We start from the raw sequence: 11,734 nt of genomic DNA on the forward strand, positions 1-11,734 counted from the left end.
AATGAGGGATAATGAAGGGAATTGTGGCTCTGTGGTAGAATCATGTAAAAAGGCTCAGATCCAGCCCCAAGCATCAACCCTTAAAAAGAGCAGGTTGTTACAATGGGAAAAGCCACTTTCCATCCAAAGACCTGAACATCCTCTGTTCAATCAAGGTAGATGATGATGAGCTGGAAGTCTAAGCTATCTGTATCTCTGATAGAATTGCCTCATCCCTAAGTATACTGATTTAGGAGACTTATAGTCCAACACATCGGGAAGAACCTGGATTGTGAAAGAGTGAACTTGGAAGACAACTTTTACACACATTGTCTCTTTTTCCTTTCCTTTCTCTGATTTTATACTAACCGTAAATTATCTTCTCTCTTTCCCCACCCACTCTTAATCCAAATTTGCTTAGTTTTCTATCCTGAAAATGTGTGTTGTCCATTACCTTTTACTTGCTTTAGGATAGAAGAATGCAAGTAAACTACTATTTCAAAGCAAAACTCAATCGCCACATGCAATGCCACTGTATTTTTCAAAGGAGGAAGAGAAGAACTACTAAATAAAACCTCAGTTTTCAATATTTTTTTTAGAAAGCTAACACTGAGTTCTCTGAACACTGTTTTCATGTGGTGGAATAAATTGCAGTGTAAGCCAACATCACTTCATGCAAACTTTATAAAGCATTTAATTTGTGACAAATTCCTTTTAAAAGGCATTGATTTCTTAAGCTCCAGTGCCTTAACAGCTAGCCTTTGGTATCCCATTCAGAAAGCATTGATATTTGACATATGCACAGAGCCTTTCATTTGTAATGCTCTATATGCCTTTATTCACAAAATTTGAAGATGAAATTAATGCTTCTTTGCCTCTCCACCCTAAACACTTATTTTAAATTTGCAGATAGTCACAGCTGGTGTAGGGGCTGTTCAGAAAGATTTTGTCCTGGTTGATGTGGAAAGTTTTGAATTGGTGATAGCTTTTTCTACCCTGTTTATGCAGGAGACATTCACCATTTTCCTCTACTTTAAAAAAAGACTAAATTAAGATACTCTCTTCATTTGCCATGCAATGTTAGATTATATAATAGATTATATTATTATTTTTCTCACATGCACGTGTATTCACAATCAGAACTAGACTGTGTTGTTTCTCTGTGCCATATAACATATGTGGGTATATGCATAATTCTGTATTTATGTCATATTTATGTAGTGTATATTGGAGGTGGTGATCCTTTGAGAGTTGTATGCAATGAAATTTCATTTTAATGTATGCCAATTAGTGTACATTCAAAGTGACAATAAAGCTATTATTCTTATTCTCTATTTTATAATTTTAAAAACTCATTTAGGATTTCACTTACCTTTTACCTTATTTGTCAGGTGTTAAATACGCCTAAGCAGTAGAATAATCAGCCAGAAGGGCAGTTTGCTAGAGTTCCTAGAATCCTCAGAGAATCTATCCATCTTTGATCAACTACTGCCTCCTTTCCTCCCTAATTTTATTTATAAACTGTGGATTTGGTGGGTGGGTTTTTAGTCAGAACCAGAAGGGAGATTTAAGTTGCCTTATTTTCATAAGGAGCTCTCTAGGGCAGGGCTTTTCAACCTTTTCACCCATTGTACCACTTTTAGGATATGGCAACATCCGAGTACCACCAGTCGCCTAGCAAAGTGTCAAAAACCTGATGACCAAAAAAAAAAAAGGAAAAAAGTGATGAAGTACAGGTAGTCCTCGACTTACAACAGTTTGCTTAGTGACTGTTCGAAGTTAAAATGGCACTGAAAAAAGTGCCCCCCAAGCCACATCCGAGCAAGACAACTGCCTGCCTGCCCAGTGGCGCTCTTCCTCATGTCCGAGGTTTTCATTGTTGTGAGCATTTCTGTTGAGGATTGGCAGCAGGGGTGGGATGGGGTGGGGTTTGGTTTTTATTCCCCCCGTCTGCTGGGTGGTTGCAGCAGGTTTTGGTCACTTCACATGAGCCTGGGACACTGTGACCATCATAAATATGAATCAGTTGCCAAGCATCTGAATGTAAATCACAAGACTCTGGAGATGCTGCAACATTCCAGCTGATTGCTGCTTCTTCTGGGCTCAGCAGAAGCGCCAGGATCAGCGCCGAGCTCCAGCTGGAGCCTGGTGCTGATCCTGGCGCTTCCACGGAGCCCTGACAGCCCCGAAGAAGCACTGATCCTGGGGCTTCCGCTGAGCCCTGACAGCCCTGCAGCTCCAGCCGTCTCTCGCTCAGGCTTATGCAGTGCTACCACCAGTTCAGGTCATTCCCTTCCCCCGCTACTACTTTTCTAGGATGGTCGCGTACCACCTGCCAGGTCCCAATGTATCACAGGTGGTATCCGTACCACTGGTTGAAAAGCCCTGCTCTAGGGCAGGAGACAGTGTCCAATCCTAAATCAATTTAGATTGTACTTCAGTGATAAATCTGACTCTCTACAACATTAAACATATATTCTTTTCGTATATACATACACTATAATACATATATCTCATTTTCTCCCTTTCAGATTAAGCCATGATATGCTTTCTATCATTAGGAACCATTCTAGTTGCGTATAGCATGTCCATATGTCACCTTGTGTGCTGGCTTTTTTTTTAAAACTCACCTCTATTTGGGGGAGATCTCATAAACTCCATCTATCTTCTTTCTCTTGACTCATTCACTCTTCATATTTTTGTTCTGCAATTCAATCCTTATTCATTCTCCAAAGCACATCCATCCAGGATCCATCATTTCTTACCCTTTCTTTTGGTTTTACCATGCTCATTTTATAAATACCCCATTCTCACTGATTGAATTTACTTTTGATTTCTCCTGACATCCCCAGCTCTTACTTCCATATAGCAAAGTGAGGGGAAACATCTCTCTCTAACTCTCTCTCCCTCCCTCCCTCTCTCCCTCTCTCTCTCTCTCTTTCTGTAAAGGAGAGAGCCAGTTTGGTCTAGTGCGGGGGTGTCAAATTGCCAGCCTGTGGGCCGGTTGCATCACACGGAGGCCGCACCCACCCAAGCTCTGGCAATGCGAAAAAAGTTGTGATATGTCGCGACACAAGTGGTTAAGGCAGCAGGCTAGAAAGCAGGAAACCACAAGTTCTAGTCCTTAATCTTGAAACGCACCTGGGTGACCTTGTGCCAATCATTCACTGTCAGCTCACCTCACCTCACAGGGTTGTTGTTGTGGGGAAAGGAGGAGGAATGTGTGTTGGATATGTTTGCTGCCTTGAGTTATTTGTAAAAATAGTAAAGGTGGGATATAAATAAATGAACGAAGAAACAAACAAACAAATAAAATATTAAGTGTACTGGCCCCCAAGGTCATGAAATATTTTCTCTATAAAATGAAATTAAACATATACATATCAATCTAGTTATCTGAAACACAATTTGTGTGTTTAGATTGTACTTCAGTGATAAAGCTTGTAAGCTGCCCTGAGTCTTCGGAGAAGGGCGGGATATAAATGGAATTAAAATAAATAAATAAATAAATATTTTTTTATTTGATTGGTCAATTTTCTGAAAGCTTCCTCTATTTGATTATTGGGCTGTTACCAATGGCTATCTGAACAATATTCAGCTAAACTCACTCTACGTTTAGTGTCACTCACTCACTCACTCTACTTTTAGTCTACTAATTTTCACTGGTTGCATTTTGGTGTTCTGGGTTTTACACTTTTCATTTTTTTTTAATACAGTAGGCTTTTAGAGTCATAAAATTGTAGAGCTGATAACCTAAGAGATCATCAAATCCAATCTCCTACACAGTACTGCACCATCTTCAATAGATGACTATTCAGTCTCTATTTGAAAACCTTCACTGAAGAGAAAGAAACCATTTCGTAGTAGGTCATACCCTTATTGAGCATATTTTTATATAACCATATTTTATTATTATTTTTATAATCACAAATCTTTAATATTTTATCAGCAACATGTTGTCTGGGTTCCAATATTTAGCTTACTAATACATGTTAAACTCCTTTCTCTCTACCTCATTTTTCTAGCCATTGATAAAATGCATCCTATGTTCTAAAGTATTCTGAATCTTCTTTTTCCTTCATTTGTCTGTCCATTTCTGCATAGTCCAAAAGTTTCCTGATTATCTTTTCCTCCGCTGGTAATTCTTCATCTTTCCAATGTTGAGCAAATACAATTCTCGCTGCCGTTAATACATATAACATTAAATATACACATTCTTTCTCATAATTTCCTGCAATTACACCCGACAGAAATAATTTTTAAATTGGGTTTTAACTTTTGTATGGTTGATTTTTAACTCCCTGTAAACCGCCCTGAGTCCTCAGGGAAAGGGCGGTATATAAATGCAATAAAATAAATAAATAAATAAATAAATAAATTCTGGCTTAAAATCTACGTTTTTTTTTGTAATTTTCTCTAAGCATATATGTATACTTGACCAAAACCTTTTAGCCTTAGGGTATGTCCATCAAAGATGATAATATGTGCCTTGTTTTTATCTACATTTTGAACAATTGCTAAACATATTTTTAAACGTTTTTGCTAACCTCACAGGTGGTAAGTGCCATCTGTAAAACACTTTATATAAGTTTTCTTTGTAATCCACAGCCTTTGTTATGTTAGAATTTGGAAAGAAACCATTTCATGTGGTGACTTTTTCCATTGATTGGCAGGTCTTCTTCAATTACATGTTATTAACTTTCCTAACTTCATATATTCAGATATGTAGGAGTGGGATGGATGAGAAGATTGCATTTTCATAGCTTTATGCATATGAACAGCCACAAAACTGTACTAATTCAACACATTCTGCCTCTGCCAACTCCAGCATCTTGCCAGCATTAGGATTAGTGAAGTGTAATGTCAGGTATAATAACTTGCAGGTTTCAATGTTGCATTTAATTAACAGTTCCTGTTAATGTTTAAATGGATTTGCTCCATAGAGCATTTGATTTCTGTGTTAATTCTGACATCCTTGCTTTTTCCTGTGCATCATTCTTGGGTGATGCACCTGTTTGTGTATGTGCGTACACACAATCAGTGTGGTAATAACTATGTATAAAATATAAATTATGACAAGGATATTGATGCCAAAGCCTATATAAACTTAAGCATAAAAGAAGAAAGAGAAGCATATCCTGTTAAGAAAAAGTGTGCTATTGTGTTGCTTAGTATAAAGATCTTAAGTTTGAGGGTAGTGATATAGGAGGCTGGATGAGAAGAATATGTGAGGGATGGAGATAAGCTGGAGGAGGAAAAAAAGAAAAGAAATTTCCAGAGGATGGTACACTGTAGAAGGATGGTCAGCTCTAATAATTTTTATATGAAAGATCATTGTAATTCCCTCTACCATTTAGTCTCCACTGATTCCCTATATATTGACAGCCTGCAACCCATCAAAAGGTGGCTTATCGTCCCTGGTTGCAGAGAGTGAAGGTTCAAATTTCTTCAGAACTTTGAAGTTCTGAAACAGCAGGCCTCCACCGTGTCCTGTAGCCTGTTATACCTGGAAAGAAACTTTTGAATTGAGCAACTTCAGGCAACCTAACCAGGAACGGTCCTCAATCTCCCATGTCAGAATAGGAAAAAAGGTATTCTTTAATTACCTGTGTTTTATCTGTTTTCATATTCTTCTCTACTTAAATAATATTTATGTCATCACATAGATGTCTGTATTGCAAATTTACTTGATTTCCAAGAGGCATATATAAATGAAGATATTTGGTACCAATAGAAGAAAATATTTGTACCTCAGGATTGAACTGTGGGGTTCTTGGTGCTGTCTGAGCTTGATTGTTTTCTTGCAGACATTTCATTACCAAACTAGGTAACATCATCAGTGCTAATGATGTTACCTAGTTTAGCAGTGAAACATCTGTAAGAAAACAGCCAAGCTTAGAAAGCACCAAGATATTTAAATAACAACTGGCACATTTATCTGGAATTGGTATATGATACCAAGTTGTCATTCAATAGGCTGTTAGGTGTTAAAGTTGTTAATACCATGCTACTGAATGGCTTGATTAATTTAATGTTTTAGATATGGAGTAGTTTGCTTCCTTTAAGATTTGTGTGTTGTGTAAATCCAACCTTTATTATTGCATGGGTGATGCTTCCTTGTGACATGTGAACGGTGTGACATGGTTTATTCAACAAACTATGATTACAAAACCATACTCTTGTGCAGTGTTTGTCCCAAAGTCCTCTGTTGCGCCGACACAGATTTCTTATTTAATGGATTCCAAAATTTTGCTGTATAATTTCACAGCATATTCATATTTTAAAATCTTAGTTCTCTTTCCAATGCCATATTAATAGCTTTATTGATAGTAAACCAATCCAGCACAACCGCAAAACAGCCCCAAACATATGAGTCTATTTCCCCCTCATAATATTATATTTTTCATCATAGGGAAGTTAACACATAACCCTTGCTAAACATCATCTGTAGTGTCAAACATTAAAAAAAACCTTTTAGTTGAAATAATTGCATCTTATTATTTTATGATACAAGTATTATTTTTTAGCTTGGTAAGGCAATATTCCTTGTCCAGGTCTCATCTTATTAGCACAATTCAGGACTATTTTCACTATGTCTTTAAACAGGATCTTGCTTTCCTGTTGAAACTGTGCAGTATGGTATAAAGAGAATATAGTGATTGCCAGAAAGGCATTTGTAGTTTCTCAGTGTGGCAACTTGAAGAAACAAAATTGATGATAGTGGACTGAACATTATTTACAACAAGGCCTTGAACTGTAGTACTTCCTTGTTGGTTGCCCATTAGGCCTTGAGAAAGTGTGATGACTCCATTGTTTGTTAGCTATTTGAAAGAGTTTATATAAATCCCTTGTCAGAGAGATGGTATGCAATCCTAGACACAACTTGCCTTCTAGGAGTTGAGGCTCCTCCTCTTACTCCATTCCCATGCCCTTTGGTGGCTGGTGACTCCTGATTTCAATTAGTTGAAATATAGCAGGAATGTATCTCCCTAGCAGGGAACTGACCTGGGCTTTCACCCTCTGAAAGCAATGGATGGTGTAATGGTAAGTCCTGGGGGTTCAGGAAAAGGCATGGGGTCAGAGTCCACATGAGGTAGACATCCTCCTTCCCCAGCTGCATTCTTGGTCAAAAGGGGATGGCTTAGATCAGTTAATTAGTTGTCTGTCTGGAACTTTCTCCCAATTTTATGTCTACTGGAATAATTGCCAATAAAGACACAACTGAGTTCTGTCCTAGCAATGTGATGAAAGGGGGATTGGGAGTGGGATTGGATCCCATTGCTTTGGCCCTTCACTTTACTCAACACATGTATTTAGAAGCTCTTTCTACATATAGTAATGCTAAAGTCCTAAATTGTGCCCTCAGAAAAATCTTTCACATGAATCATAATAATATATCCGTAATAACACATGAGAAATATGGAAGGCATGAGCATTTAGTATAATAAGGATAACAGCAATTCTGTCCTCTTTCCTGTTTCTTATAACATGCTAATATACCATGGTAGCATTTTTCATGTTACCAATCAGGGCTAACTTCAGTATAGTTTATCTAGGCAGAAAAATTTCTAGAGAAAAAGAACTCCAGGTTGTAGTCACGATTTCACATACGGTATATATTTTGCAGTTGTGTGTTACACCATGGGAATAACTCAAGTTAGGCTCCAAAGTTAACATAGTTCTAGAATGTTAAGAACCTGCTAATCAAAGCTGTTAGAAGAAAAGCTGGAGAACACATCTATCATGTTCCAGATATTGACATTTCTTCTATGCTTAGTCAAAGAACTTATAATTATATATGTGTATGTATCTACTTTTCTTATTGAATTTTAAAGCATTTATAGTCTACTCTTCACCCTGAAAATCTCCCAGACATAAAATAGTAAGAATGGAAGTCCTTGACATCAAACTTGCTCACATAAAATATGTTGCAGAAGGAAAATACTGTAAAATGAGCAGGAAAAAAGAACAATGATGATGAAGGAGTTATGGGAACTGAAAGTTCAACAAGTTTGGAAGCCAAAAAATTGCAGAAGCTGGAAAGACAGATCCTGTGAAAATAACCCTCTTTGGTTAAAGAACATGCCAGCTCTGAAATGTTGGATATGGTTGGATATGAAGAATGGAAGCTGTAGATGTAATGTTGATTTCTATGTTGGCTAGACAAGTTGGGTAACACATCTGGACAGCAATAATTTGACAGCTACTTCATAAAGGAGTCATTTCTGAATGATGAGGTTTCCATTGTTATTGTCCCAGTCTTCTGTTCTCTCAGCTTCAGGTCTTCCAGTGACTCAAAAATAATTCATAAGAATGAAAGGCCCTGGATAATCATTTGATATTCAAGAGCTGTTTTTTTTAAAAAATAAAAGAAATCTAACAATCAGTATAGGCCCTGACCAAAAAGGAATGTGAATCTATTTCTCTGATCAGGGATGGACAACTGTGCCTTCCAGATGTTCTTGTTAGTATAACCTATAATCAGAGTTGATGTTAAAGTTGTAACAGCAATATTTGGAAGGTGGGCTGCTTAAATTTCCACTCTGTAATGAAAAATTAGAATGGGCAAGATCTGTTTCTTTAGTTGGATTTAAGTTTGAAATAATTAGATACAAAATTGCATTTTTTTCATTTTTAAATCAAGTGTACAATTTTCCCTTTTTCCACTTCATTTCTTTTAAGTCATGTTTTTGCCCATCTTGTATATTTCTTCAAGAATATATGTAAAGGTCAGAAAATTATTGAAGAATAATATCTCAACAGGAGGAAAAAAACATCTCCTTGGGGAAGACCACCCAGAGGTTTCTTGCCAAGGAAGAGGACAAGCTTTTGAGATTGGGTCCATGTGGACTGGAGGAGGGTTGAATTAAGCCAATGGACTGGAGAACTCCCATCCTTGCTTTCATCACTTGATCTAAAGTTACTACTTGTAAAGGGGCTCCTGCTGAGTCTTGGTGCTCCAGACTACAGCTAAAGATTACTACAGGATGGAAAGCTTCCTTCCGCTAAGTTCATTCACAAGTAGGTGCTGAAAGCTGTTGGTTCAACAGCACATGTAAGTGCATTTAGCAAGGAGTTAGAACATCACACTTGTGCTTGAAATGGCAAGTTAAAAAGACTCATCACAACTTCCTAAATGAGTATACTCTCCTGCCTGAAATGTAACGAGAGGCACTTTCCAAAAAAGCTAGACTCTCTTTAACTGAAGCATCAATCTTTTGCCAATGCAAAACTGGAGTCCTATTCAAACAACATGGAGGCCAACCAGTTACTTCCTGTACTGTATGTTTTAGGCTGGGACTTATTTTGGATGAAAGAGCTTACAAGTGTTTTTAATTTTTTTCTTTTCTTTTCCTGAAGTTGTACTCAAAGTGTCTTTATTCATTTTACCTTTTTTGAAGAATGATAAATCATTACACATCCAGGCAAGAAGAGATTAACTCTTACTGAACACTTTTTGTTGTTGTTTTTTATTCTGGAGGTTATATGGGATTGGTAAATGAAGTGATGTGACTGCAGAAAATAATGGTTATCTCCATCCATCCATTTAAACTGCCAATATAGAAAGACGGAAGAGAGGTAAATAAAATGAATATTTGTTCACCATTTTTGAATATAAAGATCTCAGGCTTAAGTTCACTGAGTTGTTCTAGGCAAATGTTCTGGTGTTCTTTCTAAACAATCACACAAAGGATTTAAAAAAAATCTCCTGCAATTGTACTTCTGTACGCTTACAGTCCTGTCAACAAAAGTGCGTATAGTCAAGGCTATGGTCTTCCCAGTTGCAATGTATGGCAGTGAAAGTTGGACCATAAGAAAGGCTGAGCGCCAAAGAATTGAAGCCTTTGAACTATGGTGCTGGAGAAGACTCCTGCAAGTCTCTTGGACTGCAAGGCGATCAAACCAGTCAGTCCTAGAGGAGATCAACCCTGACTGCTCTTTAGAAGGTCAGATCCTATCCTCAGATACTTTGGCCACCTAATGAGAAGGAAGGACTCACTGGAGAAGAGCCTAATGCTGGGAAAGATTGAGGGCAATAGAAGAAGGGGACGACAGAGAATGAAGTGGCTGGATGGAGTCACTGAAGCAGTAGGCGTGAGCTTAAATGGACTCCAGAAGATGGTAGAGGACAGGAAGGCCTGGAGGAACATTGTTCATGGGGTCGCGATGGGTCGGACACGACTTTGCAGCTAACAACAACAACGCTTACAGTATTTCAATGCAGAATACACTTTATTTCTATTACAGCTTTGCTTTCTTTGACATATTCCAGCTGACAGTTAAAAGTAAAAATTAATTGAAGTTAGTTAACAAAATTAAGACACTTCTCTTCAAAAATAATAGTATTCTTAGTTAGCTTATTGTCAACATATGAAATTGCTTTGTTCTGGGGAGGTTCCCTGCTGTTTCCAGCTCTGATAATGATTTCTAGCATATTAGGTAGACTCGTCAATCTTAATAACACAAGAAAGAATTCCGAGATTCTTTAAATACTTATTTTGGTCGAAGCTGTTGTGGTCTGCAGTTCATTTCATTAAATCGATGAACTGTCATATTGAATTAAACATTTATGCAGCATGACTATAAGCCAGCACTGCTTTCCACACAAAAGGCTTTCTAAGTCTGGACATCTCCAGGTTGAGCTTGGAAAGGATTTTGTCTGAAATTATGGAGAATTACTGACAGGTAGGTTAGACTAGGAAGTTAAAAAAGACAAGACCCCAAAGAAAGCAATATCAAGCCACTTCTCCAACACTGCTAAGAAAACTGTATTGGTATAGTTATTAGGAGTTGAGCTTGGTTCAGAGACATCTTTATTGATCAGTTAACTAGTTAACCGATTGTCTGTAAGGTAAAGCCATATGTTTTTTTTTTGCATCTGTCAACTGCTCTTGAAGTTTTAATCCAGCAGAACCTTTCGCATTCAAATTAAAAAATGTAGGAAAGTACTGACTGATAGATTTTATTTAAAAGATTTATATAGCCGCCCATCTTAAGGAACTCTGGGCAGCTTGCAATACAACACTACATCAATCAACATCACTGAAAATGCTGTAAGATGCACATCAACAGCTGTCTCACAAAGCAGTGGGTTTATCCGCTCTGCGAAGGGCAGGCAACAATTTCAGTTTTCACCGGAGAGGAAAACGAAGGATAGTTTGTACACATGAAGCATCTGCAGATATTACTGTATAGTCCGTTCCTATGAAGACTGCCAACGATTCACCTTGGGAGGTGGCAGTTGTACATCCCCACCACCCCCACAGCCTGGCATGGAGACTCCTGAGGTATTGAAGCAGACAATCCTTCACTTCATTATAGAGCTTGCTTTTCCGCCCCCACCAATATCATGCGCCCTTGCGTCCTTCCTCTCCTCTCTCCTCTCTCTAAATCAGGGACAATTTCTCTTTGTCGCTCTGAGCCAGGAGCTGTAACATGTGCCAGTTTCATGGACTCTTTCCTCCCCCGCTCCCCGCTTCTTCTGGGATACTGTCAGAAAATAGATCCTCTTTCATCTCACTATCTCCCAGGCTGGTGCCTGGGCTCTCTCTAGGCACGGTGCCACCTAGGTTGGGAGCAATGGCCTTCCCTCCCTGAGGTGTAATGTTGCGGGTAATGATGTGTGTGAGAGAGGGAGGGAGAGGGGGAGGGAGGGGGGAGAGACAGAGGCACCCACACGAAGAAAGGTACCTCAGGCAGGCCTAGGGGAGGGAGGGAGGGAAGGAGGGAGGAGCAGCGGCAGCCCAGAGGGTGA

The sequence above is a fragment of the Vipera berus genome, assembly GCF_964194415.1.
Source record: "Vipera berus genome assembly, chromosome: 1".
Taxonomy (NCBI): Eukaryota; Metazoa; Chordata; class Lepidosauria; order Squamata; family Viperidae; genus Vipera; species Vipera berus.